We start from the raw sequence: 25,269 nt of genomic DNA on the forward strand, positions 1-25,269 counted from the left end.
CATCATGAGCAACAAGCAAAATAATTACTTTTGGGACAGGAGAACTGAGGCTGTAAATATTGAAGTAGCAACACAAAGCTTTAACAAAAAGCCTGAGGGATATATAACACAAATAAACCTCCGTAAATTCTCACTGTAAAAGGTGTTCTACTTCTTGTAGTGTACCAAGTGCTGTCACAGAGACTCAAGATAGGAAAAAACCTTCCAGTCCCTATCTGGACAGGAATCACTCAGTTGTTAAAGGGAAGACACACATCACTACCCATATAAAACTACCTTTTATCACTCAGTCCTGCAATCACTGGGCTGAGGTTACGTGATCACTGCCACCTTACTGAGCACTACCTCACCATCCAGGAATTCTGATCTGGAATGGTAAGGCACATGAGGAGGGTACAATGAGATTTCTGACATGGGTGACAGACTAAGGGGGTCTCAATGCCCTCAGCTGAAGGAACCTGACTGCAAGAATGATCAGCTCCTAGCTGACCCTGAAATTTTGGAATCTCTACAAGTCTATGGAGTCTGATGGGGTCCATCCAGGAATCCTCAAAGAACTGGCTGAATGTCATTGCAAAACTTCTCTTGATGATTTTTGGGCAGTCCTGGGAATCCAGAGATGTCCCAACTAACTGGAAGCTGGTGAGTCTCCCAGTTTTATAAAAAAGGGCAAGAAGGAGGTCCCCAGAAACTACAGCCCTTTTAGCTTCACTTTAGTTCCTGGTAAAGTTATGGATGAGATTATTCTGGGAGATGCTGAAAGACAGCACAGTCATCAGTCACAGCCAGCACAGCTTCATGAGGGAAAATTCTGCTTACCAAAGCTGATTTCCTTTTATGAAAAGACAACCCACCTGGCTGATCAAGGGAAGCCAGTTGTTGTAATCTTTTTGGGTTTCAGTAAAACTTCCCTACTGTCTCTCACAGTATCCTTCCGGTTAAAATGTCCAGCCCAGAGCTAGATAAGCATGTCATGGATGGGTGAGTAACTCAAAGAGCAGATGCAACCCCTCTGTGAACCCTCTAGGGTCATCCTCATTGTGGTGGGTCCTAATATTGCCCCTTTTCTGTTATATGACTTGTTGCATACACCCACTGAAGCTATGTTCTTCCCCACAAAGCCAAAGTGTGAGTCTCATACCTAACCACAGGTGACAAGTGCCATTATGAGCATCCCAGACATTCCCAGAGGACTAACAGATCAGAACAAAAACTTACTGGAGAGCCAGGTCTTTCCCATGTAGGGTTAGATGGTCAGATGAGGCACCCTTGGGTAGGTCATGACCCATGAATCACTTCTCCAGTTTCTCAGTAATATCTCTGGTTGCACCACATGAAATCTTTACATTTGTAATGGCTACAAAATTGCTACACTCTGTACCAGGTCTGAGGCAATGAACTGTGACGGGCAGTTCTTAGCTGCTCCAGCAGTTCATTGCAAGTAAAGCAATGCACAAGACTCCAAGAGTAGAAATAATTAATAAAGGCTATTATAATAATTTGAACTTTTTTCTTATTCAATTACAAGGGTTGAATCCAACTACTGTGTTGTTACAGATAGTTAACCCAGTTTTGTTCTCTAACCAGAAACCAGAATGCCAGCCTTTTTTTCTAGAAAAACAGCTCTTCTATAAATAAATAAATAGAAATTAATTATTAATTAGCCACTTGGCAGTAGAACTCATTTCTACTAAAGACTAGTTAATACCTTCCTAGGACTATAAAAACAGGCTTCTATCACTAGTGAGTAATAAATTTGTTTAAATTTGTTTTGTTATTCTGGATGCAATTCTGAAGGTGTCAAAAACACCCATCATGTCTTTATCTATATTCCTTGGCCCACCATCCCTACCTTTTTCTTTTTTTCCCCCCAAACTTTGGTTGTCCTTTTTTTTTTTTTTTCCCCAAAACTATTGTCTTAAAACCCCAAACTCCATTTTTATGCTTAGCAAGACACTGTTTATCGCATACAGGAAAACTCTATGTCCAAGTTAGGAAATTGCACTAAGTTAATCACATTGAAATTACTTTAACCAAGGAAAACCAGCTTCAACAGGACCTCAAATTTAAAAGGCAGTGCATATCCTAAAACTTGTCTGCCTTTGGTTATTGGTATGAAATATCTGTGCCATTTCAACATTACTTCAAAAAAGACTAAGGAAGAAAACTAGGTGTTAAAGAAAAACAGCTAACAGTAAAACAAAATGTAAGTGTTTGGTCTAATTTGTGCTTTATAGAGAACAATGATTTTTTTTTTAATATGAGGTAACAAGCTGCAATCCACTTTCTGTATACTGAATATAAATGTTAAATGTTTTTTAAACTATACAAAGCTTGTGAGTAGAAGCTTAATTAAAACCTTTCAGAAAATATTTCAAGCATGTAACAAGAGGATTTTTGTATATGTCTCATTAGAAACTGATGCATCTCTATCAGTTAACTACAACAGGAATTAATTATCCTGCCTTTATGGCAGTCAGATATTCAGCATACATGGACCCATTTTGCTGGAGCACACTCCCACTCAAATTCATGGAATCATATAACATCTTGGCTTAGAAAGGACCTTAAAGATCACCTTGTTCTAACTACTGACTGCCCTGCCAGGGGCTAGGTTACCAGCCACTAGGCCAGGTTGGCAGAGACCCCATCCAGCCTGGCCTTGAACACTTCCAGCAGTAGGGAATCCGCACCTTCTCTGGGTGAATCCATCCCAGAAGAGCCAAAAAAAAGACTGAGAGCAAAGGCTGGGCTTCCAGGAAACAAAGTATCTTCCTTACACAGCCCTAGTATCATCTCTGCAGCCAGGCAGTTCTTTTCTTAAGAAATACTTAGGAAACTAATAGAGTTTTTTGGTTAGCAATTAATAATTTCAGAAATAGCTACAAGTTCAGACATTACTTAAATACTTTCCAAACAAAATAAAAACAGGAAACAGAAAGGAATTTAATTCAAGATGGGGTTAACAAAATTTATATATTAAAGCAAGACTGAGGTAAAATGTAATAGAGAATACCATGCAGTATGACAAGTTATTTATAGCCACTCTGTTAAGAACTTCAATATGTTTTATAACCATTTTATTTACACCATCTTCATTCTCATCCTCAGAGATTATTTCCTCCTGAAACATCTCAGTAAGCAATAAACACATGATAAATGAAAGTTACTGCAGCTGAAACTGTAGAAAAGTTGGTGCTTTAAAGAGCTGCCAGTCACGGTGAATAAGTTCAGACAACTTGGATTGATTAATGTTTCTGTCAGAAGAGACTCTTCCAAGGTTTGCTTTGTCATCCAGCAGAGATCAGAAGTCACTGTATGGTCTTTTAAAATACAGTAGGATCAGTTGAAGTATGTCTAATGTTGAAATGAAAACTAAAAGAGCCACTAGATATTAAACCAAACATTCTGAATGCTGTACTGTCCTTGGCATCAGCAGGAATGTGCTGCATGTGGAATTGGCAGAATAATTTAAATTATTTGAACAGTTTTCAAACTGACTTCAACAAATTATTAACATAAAATCATTAAAGGGGTCAAAGTAAAGTTGTGGTACCACTAGAAAAGGTAACTTTTAGTTCAATTAACTTCACCAGAACATGGTGTTTTCTGAAATTCTGTAATCAGCATGATTCAAAAGCTAGAAAATTAAGCAACAGATGTACTAAACTAGAATATAATGTAATGTAACTTACATGGCATACAAGAAAACTATATACCATATCTTTATTAACTGACATATATTTTTAGGAATATTATTATAGAAATTCTGCAATGTGTTTAGAAACATTTCAATCAGTGCAATGCAACAGTATTTTATAGAAATCTAATTTATTAATACATTTTAAATTGTATTTTATTGCTGTACAACATACTTTTTTGAAGGATAAATCTGTTTCATAGAGCTTATATTTTCAGTAGATAATTACCCAGATGGCTTTCAGCAACAGTACTTCTATCACAATCAAATGGTAATATTTCTGCTCATACCAGGTACCTGGTCTGGCTGTACATCTTACTAGAGTCAAGCATAGTTCACAACTGATGAAAGAAGAGGTATGAAAAGGAAAAAAAAAAACCAAACAATAAAACACAAAACTTGTCCTGTCTTCTTTATTTTGCCCCATTAAACCCTTTGGACTGCCAAGAAAATTCTCTTTTTCCCCCTCTGATGACATTGCAGTAACAATAAACACACCATAAATTAAATTTACCTAAGAGTGCATTCTTTGCACTTATTTGTATTTGCAAGCACCAGGGCATTTTATTGTCAACGAAAGAATTTTACATTTCATGAGACTAAAACAAATCTGCTAAAGCCTGAGAGGAATATTACTTGATGAATCTGCCAATTTCATAGTTCAGTTATTTGTCCTTTTTCAATTGCAGTAGATGTAATTTGTGTCCATGAAGTTCTGTGCAATTCTATTTCACTCTCCTTCCAATTTCCTTATTCCTCCAAGTCTCAAAGTACTTTTTTTGCATATTCCCCATAGAACATGAAAAGTTACACATGCATTTGAAAATTTCAATGTTGTCAAAATAAACTTGATTATCTCAATTTTTTCACTGATATTTCAAAGACAGGTATTCTCCTAACACACAATAAATAAAAATGACAAAATTCATTAAGGCTTTTTTTAAAAAGCATTTTTTTTTCCAAAAAGAAAGAGTCGTATATCGTTTCAGAAGTCAGAACACTTATAAAAATATAATCTTTTCTGAACAAGAATATTGGTTCTGTGGTTGTCTGTTATACAGAGATCTAACAGGATTCATTATCCCAAGGTCCAGTCTAACTAATATTTTTGTGCATTAGTATATAGCTTAAGAGTCATGATAAAAACATGAGTGTGAAACTTTTGTATATAAAGAATGTATGAATTATCACACAGATTTATTTCCACCTTGAACTGTATTGTCACAGAGGAAAAAAAAGTTCTCTTCTTCAACAACTAGATAGTGAACTAAAGAACAGATGAGTTCAGTTCAGAAAAAACCATTGCAGCTCACTCTTACTTGCTGCACTAAAGACTTGTAAGCATTAAAAGGGAGGCTGTCAGCTAAGGAGGTTAATTGCACTGATAGCAACCATCTTCTGAGGCTTCCTAACACAGATGTATTTTCAAGTGCTTCTTGAAGCCTTACAAGGAGATAGTGAGATTGCTAAAACTTGGCAACCAATATATAACCTCCTTTACTGGATAACTCAATCCCTATCTTGCTTGGTTTCTGCTTTCTTCAGCCCACTAAACTATTTCATTTCAACATTAGACATGTTGATGTATCACAAGCTCTTTAAATCCCACTGAATAACTAAAGGAGGACTTTTTTCAAAGCCTCATAGATAGCCCAAAAGGTGAAGCCTTGTAAATAACAGCCCTTTCAAAAGCTGATGCAGTAGCTGTGTAATTTCACCCTCTCAGAACTAGTAATCATGTCCTTTGTGAATTGCTGTTCATTTTCCAATACAGGGCTGATATATATAAGTGTGGAAAAACTTCTGAAATGATAAGGCAAGCATGAAACTAAGTGCCATTAGCATGAAGTGGATGTGAAAACAGAAGAAATCCCAATTTTAGTGAAACGGCTATTCAAGGATATGCACGTATCACATGACTTAATGACTTTGCCAAGAAGTTGCACAAATTTTGGACCTGCAGCTGGAGTGTAGAGTAGTACATTTCTTTAGGAATAATCAAGTTTAAGTTCAAAATAAACCCCAAACATCTGCTGCTTTTATCACAAAGCTAGAGAATTATGAAAGGTCACAAACTGCAGGGAGAGGGTGCCATTCAGAGGGAACTTGGCAAACCTCAAGAAGTTCAGCAAAGCAAAGTTCAAGGTCCTACACCTGGGTTATGGCAATCCCAGACACACCTACAAGTTGGGCAGAGAAGTGATTGAGAGAAGCCCTGAAAAGAAGGATTTAGGCACAGTGGTCAGCAGAAAGCTCTACACGAGCCAGCAGTATGATCTGACAGCCCAAAAAGCCAAAGGAATCCTTGTTATCATCTTATTGCAAAACTCCCATACCTTCTTGGTGGTTTCTCATGGGCATCTCCTCACAACATTGACTCCTTCTTCCTCACAACACAGCCAACAAACTCTAACTCTCTTCACAGCACAGCCAACAAACTCCACTTCTCTCCTCACCCAGCTACCCCACTCTTTTGTAGCACTCGTCTTATTATTGGACACAGCTGTGGCCTGTTAAGGGCAGGCCTGTTCCTAATCTTTGGTGATTAGTACAGCTGCCACTCCTCAGGTGTGAGACTACCTTCTGCACTATTCTCTTACATTCTGTCCCTCCAAAAATCCTGGGCTACATCCAAAGAAGGGTGGCCAAGCAGGTTGAAGGAGGTGATTCTTTTGTTCTACTCTGTTCTTGTGAGACCCCACCCGGAGTGTTGGATTCTGTTCTGGTGTCCCCAGAAGGACATGGAACTGTTGGAGCAAGTCCGGAGGAAGGTCAAAACATTGATTAGAGGACCAGAGCACCTCTCTTACAAAGGTTAAGAACACTGGGGCTGTTCAACCTGGAGAAGAAAAAAATGTGTGGATATCTCACAGCAGCTTTCCAGGGTCTGAAAAGGTCCTACAGAGAAGCCAGAGAGGGGCACTTCTTCAGGAAATGTAACAATAGGACAAGGGGTAATGGATATAAACTGAAAGAAGGCAGGTTTAGGGTAGATGTTAGAAAAAAATTCTTTACTGTGAAGGTGATGAGAAACTGGAACCAGTTGCCCAGGGAGGTTGTGAATGCCCCAACCCTGGTAATGTTCAAAGCCAGTCTGAATAAGGGCTTAAGCAACCTGGTCTAGGGGAATGTGTCCCTGCCTTTGTCACAGGAGGTTGGGACAAAATGATTTTTAAGATTCCTTCCAACCCTTAACATTCTATGATCTAGACTAGATAAAGTGTTTTTCAAAGGATTTGGAAACACAGATAATAGGTGAAAATTCTTCTGATGGGATTTATGCTTGAGAGATAATGAGAGATTTAAGCTTGAAAGATTTGGTTTTCTTTTGTATTGATTATATTTTTTTAAAAGGCAAGTAAGCCCATGCTTTCAAGTGTTTCCTCAGTTAAGTGATCTCTTTAGCACGCCTGACTTTTCACTGTCATTACACTGCTCATTTTACACTTTTTCTTAGCTTTGCAGTCTGTAATTAAGACAAGGCAAAAAACCAGTAAATGATATTGAATTCTTTTCATAAATGATGGATTTTTCTCCAGTGCTGCGTATTTATCTAGCTCCTACTCACCCATTTGCTGTAGGTGTTTTTTCCTGTGCTCTGTGTATGGGAAGGAAATCATCTGTATTTATCAAAATCTGTCTAATTCATATCTTCAGACACTACTTACAGTTTCATAAAGAGGTTCACTGCAGTGACAACCTTTTCTCTATGCAGCGAGAGTACACAGACAAATCATGCTCATCATAAGATGAGCCTAACACTTTCAAGAGTATTCATATGACTGAGATGAAAAGAATTCATATTTGTCTGTAAGTAGATACAAATCATTGTTCTTGTCATGAAATATCCATACAACTACAATAAACTAATTTTATGGAGGAATGTGTCTCCTTCCCTGCCTTTTTAACCAAAAAGTTGTTTACTATTCCATTAACTGCAGGTCCAAGGACATTATGCAGCCATTAAAAAGCTACACCTCAGACATGTTTCTAATGGGCCTGTATTTATAGACAATAAGTAGGGCCAGTGTTTTGTCACAGTAAATTATACATGAAACAGTCTAGCCATGGGAGAAAAAAAAAGGCAAGTGTCACAAATTGCTAGTAAAACTGCCGAAGCTCACAACCTGCATTTTAATCAAGGCATACTTTATTTCATTATAAAAATCAATTAAAACTGTTTAACAAAATGTTTAAAAAAATTAAACTGCTGCTATAAATGACTTTTGGCATGCAGATGGGAAATAAGAACAGCTTTTTACTTCACCTTTACCAGAGAAGACCATGTTTTAAGCTAACAGTACTCAACAACCTGCAATCCAACTTGAGTAAAACAGTCCCTGAGAGCTACCAAATTAGTATTGTATTTCAGATAAGGTTTATCAACAGATAAGGTTTGTCAACAAAAATAAATTAGGTGTAGAAATATTGATGTTCCACCTTTGTGCAAGTATGCACAAGATGTCTCTACTATTCAAGATGATCAGTTTTCAAATGTGCACAAACCCACATATTTTTTTAATTATTTCTGAATAGAGAGAGCACACATACTCCAAAAAAATTCTACTGCCATCACAGGCATAATTTTTTTTAGAATAGATGCTAATATACACTTCTATTAGTTCTGCAGCAGAAACCACCAGAATCCACTGAAATTCACAGCCTTTCCCTGACCTGTAGAAACATTGAATTTAGCTCTTATATTTGACCTTGGCCTTGCAGTCAGGTCCACCAACCTCCCTTCCTTCAGTATATGGAAAAATAAACTATACTGGTACAGGAGAAACAAAAATTACAGATGTTACCAATACACTACTACATTCCTCTTCCCTGGAATAACTCATCCTGCTTTTTGATGCTTGTGAAAGTCAGATTATGGCTTGAACTGACATCCTTCAAATGGCATAGATATAAAGTGTTACTACTAGTGATGAAATTAAGTCTTTCTATCCTCCTGAGGCAGTATGAGTAATCTGCAGAACCTCAACTTACTAGATCTCACCATTAAGGCAGAAGAATTGTCACTTCACCACTTTGGAAATATTACAAGGCTGTAACCTGCCAAGAATAAACCACTAAGGAGTTGAGAGTAACACACAAAGATTGAAAGATGCGTTTCTGGCACTTTGTTAACACAGTGCATAAAGAATTGTCATTTAGTCCACACACGAATTGTAAGGGGCAATTACATACAGCTCTTGCTCCTAGTTCCTCTAGGAGTTGTCAAACATGAGTCTCTTCTCCACTGCATGGTAAGGAAAACCTTGCCATCTGTCAACCTGCACTATCTTCTTTTCATTTCACTTCAGTCTTTTTTTTTCTGCACTGATTTTTTTTTCTGCTGGTACTGCTTCTTACCTCATTTGCAGAAGGGGCAAATCAGTCTCAGGTATGACAGTGATCCTTGTGGGTCCCTTCCAACATAGCAGATGCTGTGGTTCTGTGATATGACAAACATTCCTTTTTACTTTTACTTTATATACTAAGAACTGTATTGACCTTGGAACTTCAGGAAATGTGTGGGAAATTCTGGCTGACTTAGAACCTAAACTGGAGAAGAATTTCCATCATATTTCAGAGAAATGTTCAGGGTCAAGTTATTTAGACATTGCTCTAATACTACTTTTAAGGTTCCTGTATGCTTGAACTAATATACTAGTTGACCATACAGAAATACCTAGTCTGTAAGAGTGAAATTTCACTGGAAAAATGTGTTCCCTCAACAGTTCCTGGATGATTTTAATTGAAAACCTTGATTGACCTCAGAGTTCCTTAAGGAAAATAATCTTTATTAATATTACCAAGATTTGTGATGAAGTATTTCATTCCAGAACCTTAAATAGAGATTTTGGTTTTTTTCTCCTCAGACCACAAAATCTGTTCTTCAATAGCAGAGGCATCAGAGTTGGTTAGGTAAGCATATAAGAGGGAGAAAAAAGAAATGGAAAAAAATGTTCCTACTGAACATGTGCTCAGAGTAGAACTGCAAAGCAAGATCTTTGTTGTAGGTTCTCCAAGCTACTTGGAAAACAAGGGAGAAAGTTGACAGCTTAATTTTCCATACATTGGTCTCAATTCTCATCATACTGTAAGAGAAAGGAAGCCTTTCCTGACTTTTCCCTATGCAGTCAATTGATATGTTCCTGAAAAGGGGCATAAATGAGGGTGCAAATACCTGTGATACTGAAACAAGGAAGGGATAAAAAAGCTTTTAGCACAGCCTGCTCCTCCAGTTTCTTCACTGTGGGCAAGTAAGGACCTTAAAAATTTTAGTGTCCGGCTGCAGCTAATTAAGTACAGCAGTCCATTTTCCAAAATGGTGTTTTCAATTATGTTATGCCTACATTTTCAGTGGAAACATTGCTTGCTGTCCATGATACTTCAGGGTTATCATCTAAAGTCTCCTTAGAGGCATTTTCTTGTTGAAGGCAAAGAAAATATAGTTCACTGAGAATTCAGCAGAGAGTGAGACAACATCTAGTCTTGAAATATGAGTATTTTGATACCAGAGGAAGTTATTTTAACTTCACTTGATTTTGTTTTACAAATATATTTCTACTGCGAATTTTTTGTGCATGTATACACATATATGTGCGTTTGTACATGCAGAGACACTTGTTTTTCCCTATGTGGTTTGATTTAACTGTACAATGTGGGAAAATAAAGATGGATTAAATTATTATTCAAGGTTTTTAATCCCTTTTAAATTCTGATACTGCATAGAGTCATCCAGAACAAACCTCATCAGTGAGTTGTTCATATGATGCATGCAACAATGTTTTGGTTTATTCTATTTATAACAAAACTTATGAAGAACAGAAAATACAAAAGAAACATTACAATAGAGATTGGAAATTTCTTTCAAGGGGATTGCCATATATTTGTACCCATCAACTATAAACTGAAATTGGAATGAATTATGTTTATAGCTGCCTTTGCAGGTCACAATGCAAGTATTTAAGTGAGTTATTATTGTCACTCTCCTGATTTAAACTGACAATTAGTTTCCTAACAAACCATTAAACATTTTTCAACCAACAGAAATACAACAGTTAGTATGCACAGTAGTTCATCTTCTACTGGATGGGTTGGAACAACAATTTTGAACTTATAATTATTATTTTTCTGTACTTGAATTGTAAAATAAATAAAATCATGTAGCAAAATCTTACAAGGCATTATTACAATGGATTCTGTTACAGGGAAATTAATGAAAGTATTATTATATAAAAATTTCAATCTCATTCATGCAGCCATTCAGTCAGTCTGACCCTCTGTATTTCAATTTTTTTGAGTCAGATGCTAAAGTTGTGCCCTGTACTGACACTCAGTTGAAATAAACAGCCTAGAAGTCCCAGCTGTACAGGTAGATAATTATTCATCAGTGTCATGAACAAACTACTTCATACAGGGTGACTGACTTCAAAATACTGAATCCCCATCTGGTGAGACCTAATGAGCAATGGAAAGGTTTGAAAGTAATGAAGCAAGTCTCTTTTTGGCAGATGTTACATGACAGCTTCATCTTGGGATCCTAGCAGCACTCCTGATGGCTCATATCAAAATATTCTTGAAGGCATCATGATGAAACTTGTGGAAAAGAGACGATCCTTTTCTCTTCAATGGGCTGCATTTTATGTCGCTCCTCTTCTATCTAATCCACTTAGTAAATTTTGATTTCAAGAGACTGTTCAAAGTTCATTGAACTGTGTTTTTTCAAATGCTTCAGCTCATGCTTTAGCTCACATGCTGCAGGCTGAATCCCTGCAGAAGATAATATTGACCTAACAGGCATGTCAAGGTGTTTGTTTTTATTTTTCCCCCAAAGGCAAGAGGGAAGAAACATGATTCTGGGTCACTGCTCTTCACATGCATCGTGTGGCATACACACGCTGTGGTGGTTTGAGAGGAAGTGGGTTTTCTGGGATGCTGTTTTCACACCAATGGGTGTTCAGATTTGAATATTGGCACCTGGTGTGGCCACTGGGGACATTGGCTATGCCTCTGAGAACACAGGGGTTAAAAAAGCAGAGCACTCCCGTGGGAAGCCCTCTTGGTTACCGTGAGGGAAGCAGGTCAGACCTCCCCCAGCTGGGCGGGGGAGGGGAAAAGCCATGCGGCCAGGAGAGGTAGGCCTGGCCCCGAGGGTGGAAGGGTGGAAGAGAGAGGAGCACCAGGAGGCATCAGGCAGCTCCCTCCAGGAGACAGAGAGAGAGAGAGAGAGAGAGAGAGAGAGAAAGAGAGAGAGCCTGTGCCACCTTGAAATTTGATATCATGTCCTGGCAGCACAGCCCGGCTTGCGGAGAAGGAGGGGGGTGCAGCGAGAAGGTGTCCGGCCGCTTGTGGGAGTCTCCGGGGCGGGCAGAGCCTGAGTTTTTAACCCCTTTTTGGACAATGAAAACTTTACAGAACATTAACCTTTCCTAGAAGAGAGATAGAGTGGAAGATGAAGAAGGAAATGGGCAAGTGTGATGAAGGTCTGGGCAAGTGACAGATGTTGGGAGAGAAGAATCTTAGATGGGAAGAGATGATGGAGTGGCTTAGCTGGACTCTTCTTGTTATAGCCATGGACAGACCCGTGTTCCTTGTGACACAGAGACTGCATCCAGGGGGAGGCAATGGCTCAGAACCAAGAGGGTTCAGTGTTGGTACCCCTCGGCCCCAGGGGGTGAAATTTGGGGGGGACAGGTGTCCCAAAGGTGAGACTGTGCTCTTTTTGGAATGGGACAAAGCATCCTTAAAAGGGCAACCCTAGAAGCAGCTCTGGTCCATGTGCAGTGGTGAGAGCACTGGGCATGAAAGGAAGCGGTCACGATGGCAGATGTACTCCGGGCGGTGCCACGAGTGACAGGAAAACACACAAGGCTTCAGCTGTGTTTCCTGGGGAAGCCTGTGGCACAAGAAGGACTCCTCTCCTCTTGATGAACTGAGAATTGATTATCTAAAGGGTGGTGATGACCGAGAGTTGAAATCTGGGGGATAGACGTATTGGAAATTTGGTGGGGGGAGGAGGAAATGTATTTGTAAGGTTTTAATTTTTCCTGTGTGTTCTTTTTTACATATAGTTGTAGTGTAGTTAATAAAGTTTCCTTTTCTTTATTTCTAAGTGGGGGCCTGCTTTGCTTCTTCCTGGTCACATCTCACAGCAGAAACCAGGGAGAGTGTATTTTGATGGGGGCACTGGCATTGCGCCAGCGTCAAACCATGACACACGCCACACAGGGTCCCCAGTGAGCTCCACAAAGCTCTGTTCTCTCTACATCCTCTTCAGCAGATCTTCACTCTTCCAGGGAGGGAAAAATCCTGATACTGCCACTTGGCTTTTTTCTCTGTGTGTTGGTTCTATGTATGCAATTCAACTTTAATAGTTTTGCTTGTTATATAATAAGTAGCAGATGAATACTAAGTTCCTAGCTTGATCTAAACTCTTAGAGGCGCTAAAGTGGAATCTAAGATAGAGGCAGTCTAAGCTGTAAGACTTCTAGAGGAGTTGTTGTCCTTGGTGCTAATGACAAAAGCAATGAGAAGGAAACACTGCTGGAGGCCAGGGACATCTGGAAGCTGTAGAATTTCCTATTTTAAAAAGCAGAACTTTATATTTACTTAGAGTATCTGTGGTGATAACTCATTCTACACCTTTTCCAAGACTTTTTGGTGTAATACCCAATGCAAATTCAAGAACTCTTGATGAGAGGAACCACTCAAGTATTTCCAGGTCCCTAATACCTAAATACCTTTTCCTTATAATAGAATTTGGCAGCTATCTTTATATAGTATAGCTAAAGGATTTTTCTTTTCCTAGAAGAGGCATTTATTTTTACTTTAGGAACCTTACATAATTCCTCCTCCTACTGATCATTGAGCAGTTCTGTTCTTTTTGCATACTAGCTGGTCTTCAAGGGCCTGGTTTTTTCTATCCATTTACACAATATCCTATGAAATTGCAGTTTTCCACTCCTCTAAGAAATTTGAAAATTGCTTTGCACATATTCTAAAAGAGATTATTCATTATTTTTACTTTTTATAAAGAGCAGTTTTGTGCTTCACTGTAATGCAAGACCCACAAAATTAGCAAATAAATATTAGCTTTGTAAGCTTTAAAAGTGGTGACACTCCTGGATGTGGATGTGGCACTTGGGAATAAGTTTTACTGGTGAACACATTGGTGCTTTGTTCATGGTTGGACTCAATAATCTCAAAGTCTTTTTCAATCTGAATAATTCTATGATTCTGTGAGACACCAGGAAAGTGAATTGCTAAACCAAAGTGTCTCAACAATCTGATCTGCATAAATACATCATTTACATGTTATTATATTAATTAAGACAAAGGCATGAAACTGTGTCAGAGGAGGTTTAGGTTAGATATTAGAAAGAGGTTCTTCACCCAGATGGTGGCTGGGCACTGAAACAGGTTTCCCTGGGAAGTGGTCACATATGAATATCATCAAGTTCATGGAAGCTCACTTGAACAGTTTAGTGTATTTTCATCTCTATAAAAACCAAAAAGTCAAAAAATACACTTGAAGTGTTCAGGTAGGAATGATTATGCTAAGGCTAAGTTATGCTAAGTTATCATCCTCTCCATGGGCAGCTTCCCTTTTATTTTTTTAGATTCACAGTCATCTAGACATATCAGAATGTTTTTGATGACTCCTTGATTAATGGCCAACAGGGAACAGACAGAGGGCCAGTGTATGCTTGCCTTTTCCCAACCTAGAACATGGCCAGGAACATCAACTTCAGGCAGCCACAGAAAAAAAGCTCAAGAGCCCAGGTAGAGGCCAACACAAACTAAAAGAATGAGCAAAGCATCTCCCAAAAGCAAATGGTCCAGTTTTCCATGAGGAAAATTCACTTACTGCTTGCTTGCTGGTGTGCAGGGGGCCAGAGGCATCTCACATTGCACCATTTAGCATCCTTCTTCCTACATCCTTCTTCAGCTTCTCTGAGCAGAGCTATCACCACTTGCTGCATTTGTTCAGACAAGAGGAGAATTTGCTGTTTAGTCTTACAACCCTTTACATTAAAATCTGCAAATGGTGCCAAAAGTCCTGAGCCAGGTAGTATCCTATAACAAAGAAAAAAACACTTCAGAAGAGAAATGCTTTCTCATTGTCACCTAGAGATGGAACAAAAAGAATTGAAAACTGTTCTGGATTTTATAACTGTCAATATCTCCTTTAGAAAAAAGGGAGAATAAAAAATGCATTTCTAATGTATGACTTCACTTTTTCTGTCCCTAACTATCCTCAAGATGAAACGATGGCCCAGTTGAAAAGATGTGATGCTTTATTGCATTTCTTTTCTGATACCATCCTTTACTTAGACAGCCATTTGCATCTTAATCTATCAAGGGAATTCCAATGAGAACATTCAGTTCCTTTATTTAATTCCAGCACCTCCATAACAATAGGTATGAATCATAGTGCACATTACATTGCAGCCCTGCAACTTTGAGTCCATTTTTTTTCACTTTATTTTCATCGTGAGTCTACAAGGAAGTATTCTCTAAGTGCTGTCTCACAAATTAATAGCTACCAGAGACCTGCTTTGTTTCTATGGCTTTTTCTCTTCAGGCTCCAGCTTTCTGCATTGGAAGTGTTTTATGAGAAGCATCGTTTAACATTAAAATTCAACATATCCAAGTTAATTCTGACTCAGGGTCTATTAAATTCAGTGCACATTTCTACCAATGTGAATGTGTTTTAGGCCCACTCACTACTCTTTGAGGCAATTACGAGTTTTACAAGACAGTATAATCACGAATTCAAAAAACTTTACAGGTTTTGTAGTCCATTAAAACTTTCCTGCTGATCTCCATCTGTTCTAAATATAATGAATACATGTTTCTTTCAAGCACTCTGCTTTATCAGCATAATACCTTTTTGCCTAAGCAGATTTTATCTTGGCTTTCTAGAGACACATGGTTTGATTTGTAGTTTTTTGGTTAAGGAAAGGGGAGAACAATAGCCCCTGCCTCAAACCTTATCTGTTGCTTTCTTTATTTTTCTCAAGCCAAGCATCTACTCGATAAAAAATCAGAAAACCCCAAACTTAGGTTGTGTTGGCACCCTCAGAGTCAGAAATTCTGTGATGACAGCTTAAATGACCTGTGGATGACAGTCTCCTATAAATCAACCTCATTGCCTGCAGCCCTCATTGCAAACCAGAGCAGGCTCAGCTGCTGCAGTGCTGCTGGATTCACCAGATCAGGTGGAGCATCATGTCAGTGCTGTTCTTGCCATCCCAAAGTGCTACAATCATCCAGCCCTGCTGGACTGGCTGCCTGCAGGTCACTGCAGAGCCTCGCTGAATTTCTCTTCATGGGACTGCCAGGCCAGGCAGTACCAGAGCACCAGTGGCTCTGCACAATCCAGCTCAGGTCAGGCACAACAGATGCTGCACTAGACCAGGCTGGATAAGCCCTTCCAGACCCCCACTGGCCTCATGTAGGGTCACTTGGATGTAGCTGGATCTCTCTGCCATGGGCCTGAAATAGAGGATTGACTAAAATTGGTGAGAAGCCTACAGCTGCAGCAGGACAGGCATCAGTTGTGCACCATTGTTTTGCAGTGCTGTCCTGTAGAGAACATTTGTCTCATGGGATTGCTCTTCTGACAGCAGGAAACAGGGCATGAATAACAGAACACTTCTGCAGCAGATGCAAGGTTCTGCACTCTCCTTGACCCTCATCCTCAGTTATCATGTAATTTAAGATGTTCTTTGGGAGATGATCTGAAGAAGATGACACACTTGAACTATTACAGATCAAAGACAAGAATATATTCCATAGGGAAATGGTTCCAGAAAAATAGACTGCTTTGTTAGCTGTTCTTTCCACTTTATGTCAGCCACATATAAACAGACCTACTCAGTTCTCCTCCCACAATTAGTAAAAGGTACATCTATACCGAAAAGTATGTTACAAACCTGAATTTCAAAGTTCTCAAAAGCAGGGGCATAGCCTGTTTCACAGCTGCCTGAATTAAGATAAAATATTGTGTTCAGCACTGCAAAAAGAAAAAAAAAAGATGAGTGGCAGAGAGGGAACTTTTTTCAGATGCAGAATAAAGTGCTCCATCCACTGAACCATGCCACATGCATCAGCTTGCTTTATTTCTGATACACTTGACCACTCAACTGTTTCTGGTTTGTCATTTCCTTAGGAGACAAACAGAAACAAAGGGAAGAAAACAGCTAAGAAATAAAGCAGGCAGTAGCAATATAAAACTCAGGGTGAGCTGTGCTCTGAGAAGAAAGGTTAAGTAAGAAAAAGAAAACAAATACTGGATAGATGTAAAGGAAACATTTTTTGCTGTAACAGCTCTGGCTATACACAGAATACATTAGCCTGGCCAAAGCTCAGGCCTTAAGCCATTAGCTTGCTTTCAGAACCTGAAATAACAATGTATTTTTGAGACACTAAGGAAAAACACATCACCTAACATCCCACTGTTAATAGTTAACAAAGGCCATCCACCTGTGCTGTCCTGATAAAAAGCACTGCTATTTCCTACTGCCTCAACCCTCGTGTGTCAGTGCAGAAAGCTGACAAGCAAGAGTTTCTGGGCTCCTGGAAGCATTCATTCATTCATGCATACATAAGTGTATCTTTAGAGAAGAGGCTCCTGCTTGCTCTGCTTAAGTAGAGGAATATGGGAATTATCCGTGAAGATAACAGGAATACAAGATCAGCTCTAAATTTGGCAAGTATTCTCACCATGGTGACTGTGTAAATTTATTACAAGTTTCAGTAGTATCTTAATCCTTCAAGTAGCACTTAATTTAATATCCTGATTCATTACCTGAAACAAGCAGGAGAAGGCAGTTTTTAAAGAAATACAACTCACAGATGGTAGTAAAAAATAAAAGTCTCAGTAGATTTTTCATGTCCAGGCCTCATAATTTGATTTTTTAAAAAAGACTAGGGAGACTTGAAATACAAATAAATTGAGGTATACTGCAGAGACCATGAACATTTTGGTGGTCACTGAACAACCCAAACAATTCAACCAATCAACCAAAGAAAATTAACCGTAAGAACAGAGAAAATAAAATTCTATATTTTGGTCAATAAAAAAATATTGACCAAGTTAAATTGAAAAACACTGTTCTGTTAATCTAATGAATCTGTTACTTTGGGTTCTCTTCAGAGGTTTTGTTTCCTCAAAAAAACCAAAAACAACAGCAACAAAAAGCACCCAAACCTTGAAATCTAGTTTTGATCCAGTAAAGAACATATATGCAAGCTTCATTTTCTATTAAGAATTCTTTTCCAAGATCAACAGATCCTAAAGTAAAAAACCAAAACCCAAAAGTGATAATTAGAAGTTGAAGGATGTATCAGCAGAGTAAAAACATACCATTAGTAGAATTAACATTCTTTTTTTAATAGGGCTTGTATACTTTATTGTAGGCTCATTTTCAAACTACTTGGCATTGTGAATACTTTCAAGTAAAGATTGAAAAAAAGGAGCTTAACCAGAGTTTTGGAAAAGTATGATTATAACTTCTGACTTAATAGGAAGTATTTTTGCAGCTGTCATATCTGCTGTGGACCAGACATGCAGAAAATACAGTTGCATTGACCATTCAAGTAAGCAAAATACAAGTTAGAAATCTTACCTTGGAGTTTTCTTGCTGTAAGGCTTGCAGTAGCAACAACATCAAACAAATTACCGTTTCTTCTGTGATACATAAAATATTTCCTTGATTATAAATTAAAAACTGAGAACATAATTCAGATATACCATTACATCGATATATGGTAGTCTCAAAAACTGGAAAACCAGTAAAGTCATCCAAAATATGTTCATCAACAGTCAGATAATTTAAACCGAATTATAATCATACAATTTAATCTAATTATTTGATGCCTAAGGTTAGCAAGTCCACTAGTAAGGTAGTGTTGGGAATCAGAACTGATTCAGGTACAGTAATTTTTTAATGGGTCACTTTTACCTTTCTGTAGCAGATAAGCTGTGAACTGACACATATGTATCACAGAAAAAAATAATATCATCTTCTGAAATGAAAATAGATTATCTCAGCTGACTCTTCCAGGCCTACTTCCCTGCATTTGGAGCAGTATTTTGTTATCTCTTTAATTCCTAGGAAAGTATTAATTCTCTAAACTAGCATATACAGGACTATAAAACACAATTGCCTTAGCTCATGAAAATATGTTTCATTATAGATGCTCTGCCAAAGGGTACAAAACCTGGCCTTCAGAGCAATTAGACACATCACAGGTGATACACTTGGCTCTGAGAAGGAGAAAATGACATTTGTTTAACACATAAGCACTTCAGGCCAACTGGTTCATTCACATGCATTTCCTGCCAGAAAGACTGAAAGGCATTTTTGTATCACTTTGCAAAAGTTTGGATTGCAGCATAGGAAGACAAAATAAAACAGAAATAAATATTATACTCTAAACTGAGAATTTTGGCTAAACCCACATGGCCACTGATAGACTGATTCGGTTTAGGCATGGTGCTCCCCAGTGTAGTGTTCCAACTGAAACCACTCCAAACCATGAACCACTCTCTCTCTCCTCTCTCCTTCTCCCTCTTTCCTGCAGCTGGATGGAGAGGAGAATTGGAGGCAGAAAAGCTGAAGATCATGGGTTGAGACACAAACAATTTACTGGAAACAGCAGTGAGATAAAAAAGCAAACAGTAACAGCAGCACTAATTTTAAAAAGTGTACGAGAGAGAGGCAGCAATTCACATGCAAATGGTCATGGTGGAGCCTGAACCCACTTTCCCCCAGCCTGGGAGAGACCCCTTCCACCTACCCCCATAAAGTGAAGTGAGGGGGTATAAAACAGACTCTGGGCTTCAGCCATTTCCCCTCCTGGCTACTGCAAAAATGAACCAGGACATAAACACCGGATACAGGGGATACCTGAGTGGCAGAAAATGGCATAAAAGGAGTTTTGTCACCCTGACAACTTCTTGTTTACATTTCTGAGTCCTACTTGAAAGAGAGCAGTCACAGAAATATCACTGCTGAAAAATTTCACACAGGTTTGAAGTCTTGAGCTCAAAACCACCCCACACAGGAACACACACCCTTCAGCAGTAATCTAGAAAGAAAAACAACAAAATCCTCTGGCTTTTTGAACATTTTTGACCCTGTCAAAAAAAATAAACAAGTTTTCAATCCTGTGACTTAGGAAAGCAACATTATTATCATCAGGGAAAGAAACTTCTTCTCTGCTAACAGAAAAGCAGAACACAAATCTTGCTCTGCAGGGAGCAGTAGGATGGTAGCCAAAAGATTCCTGGGAAGGAGACTGCTCACTCTTGACCTCTGAAGCAACAGGGATCAGAGAACACCCCTTAGACGTATTCTCTCATCAACAGAACTCAAACTGCAAATAGCAATTGTTTTCTAAGTTCTATTTTATCCTCATGTAACTCCAGTAGTCTATGTAGTATGTTCTGTGGTCTCAAATGTACGTCCTACAGGTGTTTTGTGTTCAGTACACACAGAAGCAAGAAAAACTCAAAACTATGGCTAGGGGTGCCTTCATTGCCTCCCCACACACCACCCCATGAAAAGAAGAGGAATCTAACCTTCTGCTCAGTACGGTTCCAGTGTGACAGTGTTCACAGGGGTTCTTGGATGAGGGAAGAGATGAGGATCTGACTCCATGTTTCAGAAGGCTTGATTTGTTATTTTATGATATATATTACATTAAAACTATACTAAAAGAATAGAAGAAAGGATTTCATCAGAAGACTAGCTAAGAATAGAATAGGAAAGAATGATAACAAAGGTTTGTGACTTGGCTCTCTGTCTGAGCCAGCTGGGCTGTGATTGGCCATTAATTACAAACATCTAACATGGGCCAATCAAAGATCTACCTGTTGCATTCCACAGCAGCAGATAATCAATGTTTACATTTTGTTCCTGAGGCCTCTCAGCTTCTCAGGAGGAAAAATCCTGGAAAGGATTTTTCATAAAAGATGTCTGCGACAGTTCCAGTTAATTCCCCAGCTACATTTGCTGTTGTTCAAACCACACAACTCTGGCCTGGCTGAAGGGATCCCCAGCAGTCATTGCTCACCTTGCCTAGGATAATTCCTGAACTCCCTGGTAAGGGGAGTTGGCATTGTAGGTCTCAGATTGAACAACATCCCTTTACAGAGCCCACAGCCTTCTGAAATCAGGCATTAGGATCTGAAATGCCACCATTGTCTGCCATGGGTAGAGACTGGTATGTTTATATAGTATACTGAGAAGAGTGGTGGCTTAGATAAGAAAAGCCTCCTGAAGGTGCTGGGGTGAATCTAAAATGTGCAGAAAAGACAGCAGTATATAAAATTTGAAACTTGGATTGCCACCATACACATTATCAGAAGCTGACATTACCACATACTCGAAAATAAAGACCTGAAGCAAAGCTCTGGCCTCTGAATAAGCACCTTTAAATAATTAAATAGTCAGTCTGGGTTTTGAGTGTTTGATTTTATTGTTCGGGATCTTTTTTTTTTTTTTTGTTTTTGTTTGTGGGGGAGTTGGAGGGTTAATATTAAGGAATCAGACTCACTATTTTATTTGCAGACATACAGCTGCAATGGAGAAATCTCTTGGCTGGCAACAGAATCTTAGAACCCTAAATTTTATGTTTCTTTAATGTAACTAATGATTATTCAGTGGAAACAGATCTGGCAGTCTCTTGGGTTTATAGTGTACTGGAAAAAAAGCAACAAAACCCAGACCTGTAAGGGTATTAAAGTGCCTGGAACATAAACCCTTTTTACATTTGCTTAACCTCAAAAGTGTCCACTACTTCCCTGATGCAAATGGAAAGGAGCACAAACTGCAGAGGGAAACTTCATTAAGGGAGGCAGTGGGCTGACCTTGATAGACAGGCAGGTGGTGGCTGCAGACAACCCTTTGGTCCACAGCTCATCAGGATCCATCTTTGAATTTAAGGACTCACACAACTCAAAAATGGCATGCACAATATTAGAGGGCTTCAGATCCATCCTTGGCTCTTTACAGTTCAAACAAAGAGACATTATATATATATGTCCTTACTGTGCAGGATCCCCCTCCAACAATATATAGTTTTAAATCACTGCAAACGAGACATCTCAGGAAAATGTTTTAAGCTAATGAATTTCTCATTTTTGTTTGCACAAGTCTTTTTTGCCAGGCTTGTTAGCAAGGTACTCTGTGAATGATGAATATAAAGGGAAACTGCATGGGAGTCATGACTGTTTATGGGAAGGTTAATAATGGAACTGATCATGTCATCACTGACATTTTTCCTGTCTTTATTCATTTAACATATGGGAAGAAAGTCAAGGACAGAAAATGAAATAGAAAAGGAATAGCTGAGCTCCTTCCTTCATTGTACTTAGATCAGCTGAATAATATAGAGTCATTCACTGTGAAACAGGGCAAAAAGTCAACAAATGCTAATGAGTCTCCATAGGTTTCATGCATTCAGTTCTCTATAGTCTTTATTGGTGTTTCTTCTGAAGCTTTGTGCTAGCAGTAAAGAGAGAAAACAGCAGTTTGAAGCAGTACTGGAGGTTGGAACCTGCTGTGTTGAACTTCTCAAATTGCTGGAAATGAGAGAGCTTTAGTAGTTCCTGTACAAAATTTAAATCTGTATTTCAAGTGGCATTTCAATTGCTGCTGAGCTGCTGCATGGACTGAGTGGATAGAGCAAGAATGCTTCGTCTCCTTGATTATTTCCTCAATGGCCTTTGAGCCATTCTGTGGAGTAGAGCTGAACATTTTCAACCTGTGGGCAAAACTGAGTACATAAATAAGAGTATAACAGTGAACAAACATTGCCAACAGACCGTGTTTATGAACATGCTCAGTCACAAGGACAGAATGCTTCTTAGAGGAGAAATAAGTTACACTAAAATTGAAAGGGAACCTTAGACAATGTTCCCTGGTTTGTGTGGAGTAGAACTTCTTTAGAAATCCTAATCATGTACCCAATGAGCTCAGGGAGGGGTGTAACACTAATGCCCAAAGTCTTCAGGGAGCAGCTGGGCCTGATAGTATGAATCTGCCTGCACCACACAGCTGCAGGAGTGCCTTTTAGGATGGAATCCTTCACCTCTGCCAAGACAGGCTGGTGTCTCCTAAAATTTCCCCCCATCAGTTCTGCACCTGAGCAAAACAATGCTGAAAATCAACTGCTTAGAAAATAGGTTCTTAAGACACACAGTAACTCAAATTTCACAAGATGAGAACAACCATTTAAATCTTCAGCTCTAAACATGTGTTTTAACTCTTCAGCAAGAACCCCATTTTCTGAGGAATCTCCTTGGTCCTTACACTGGGGACAAGCTACCATCCCATGTTCACCAGGTTGTCCTTACCAGTTGCTAGTCAAATTCCTCTTCAAACATCCTTTGTGAATCTGGGATTGGTAGTGAAGACTAGCAGATTTATTTCGCAACTGGAACAATTTCATTTTTTAAGAAATGACACTAGTGGTCAGCCTACATGCATTAATTTTTCATCTCCCTGTATGCTCTGCCATGACACAAAAGAAGTATCTCTCCTCTGGGGATAAGGGAGCAAAATAACATTTATCTTCCTAATGCCTACTCTAAGCTTCTCACACATGTACAACTGTCCTCATGCCAAATTTTTTGTTTCAAACACTTTTGGTGACTCAGCTGGACAGTGGGACAGGATACATGAAGATATCTAATTTCTCTAGGGATTTTATTCCACATAAAGGGACGAAGTTCAAAAATCCCTGAGCATATGCTGAATGATAATACATGCAGACCATGCAATTCAGCCTCATGGGGATAGCCAGTCACACATTCCAAAAACTGTAAGGCCATGTTTTAAAGGTGATGTGCATAAGCTAACAAGCTCAGCTGTTCCCATGCTTATTAGAAGTTAATTCAAGGATCTATGCTATGCTCCTGCTGAGCTGCAACATTTGTCTGATTAATGCTTTTTAGTGTGAGCTCGTGGGGAGTGATTACTTTCCTCTGTTTCTTTAGGCAGTGAGTTTACCTCTGCTACCAAGGCATCTGTAAGCGTTTAAGGAACATTTCATCTCAGGGAGGGGATCCAGACACTGTTCATCAAAGAGTGCTGTTAGATCATGGCCTCAAAGTCCCACTTACCAGTTCAGGTTCAAATTCAAGTTATCTCAATGTTTCTTAGATGCAGACTTTTTTTAATGTCACCTTGAGAAGGCAAAAGGGAAAAGAAAGGAAAAAAAAGTTGTAATTTATGTTACATAACCACTCCTTAGCTCCATTTCTGAAACACCAGAGAAGAATGCTGATCACAACTTCCTAGCAACTGCTTCTACTTTGAGCAGAGGAAAAGCAATCCTTCCTGTGGCAGCTACCTGAGCACTCTGTAGCGATCCAGGGTTTCAGGGCTCCAGTTTCAGTGCAGCAGGTTATGGTCCCCAGGTACAAAATTTCAAGCAGCTACTGGTAAGACACTGTCCTGCAGGATCTGAGTCATCCAACACACAAAGCTAGGACTTCCATAGTCTCCCATTGCTTTTAAGCTTTTCCTCCTCAACTTTAATTTCATTGACACAAACTTTCCAACTCCTCAGTCTGATTTCAGTACAAGGATTCAACAAGAATTCAAAGACACAGTATGTTTTACTTCAGACCACTGACTCCTGTGTGATTATCTATTCTCTTGAAAGAAAACCCAGCACAGTCTCAACAATCCCTTGAGGGAAAAGAAAAATCTAAGAGACGAGGAAAAAATGTGATATTATCCATTAAGCTCAGAGGGGAAAAGTAGAACACATAAAAATATGATGGAAAAAAACATTAAAAAATTATGTCCCAAAACACACTGCAGTTCTTTCTGTTCTTCCTATAGTAGCATGAGAAAATTAAAAGCATAACACTAAAACTTGCATAAACTTCTGGTTTATAGAATTTACCTTGCTTTAATTTTGGCAATAAATTCTATTACTAACAGTTATTATTTAAAAAAAAACCAGAAAGATAACTGTAGACTGGAAGCATTGTAAAATTAAAGGGAAACCCCGTCTTTAGTTGTTGGAGGGTGTTAGCCAGAGAATATAGAATTAATGAACAAAACTGCTTTGCATTAGACAGCAAATTTTTGCTACAAATGCAAATTAAAGCATTTGTTTCTAGTGTAGAAATCCATCCTATCAATTTTTCTTCAGGCTCTGTTTTCACACTCCTCAGGGTGTCTGGCTGTTGGGAAAGAAAAAGAATTGATTTAAGACTCAGTTCTGCAACACTGTTAATTATGTGAGTGGATCTTACCCACAAGTCATCCCTATGAAGTAAATAGCAAATACGCTTGTATGCATAGGAATTAGAGCTGGCTGGGAATTTTATTTTTTTCTCCTTTTCTTTCTCTTCTTTTCTTTTCTCTTCTTTTATTTTCTTTTCTCTTTTCTTTTCTTTTCTTTTCTTTTCTTTTCTTTTCTTTTCTTTTCTTTTCTTTTCTTTTCTTTTCTTTTCTTTTCTTTTCTTTTTTCTCCTTCTCCCCTTCTCCCCTTCCCTTCCCTTCCCTTCCCTTCCCTTCCCTTCCCTTCCCTTCCCTTCCCTTCCC

The sequence above is a fragment of the Agelaius phoeniceus genome, chromosome 1 (genome assembly GCF_051311805.1).
Source record: "Agelaius phoeniceus isolate bAgePho1 chromosome 1, bAgePho1.hap1, whole genome shotgun sequence".
Classification (NCBI taxonomy): domain Eukaryota; kingdom Metazoa; phylum Chordata; class Aves; order Passeriformes; family Icteridae; genus Agelaius; species Agelaius phoeniceus.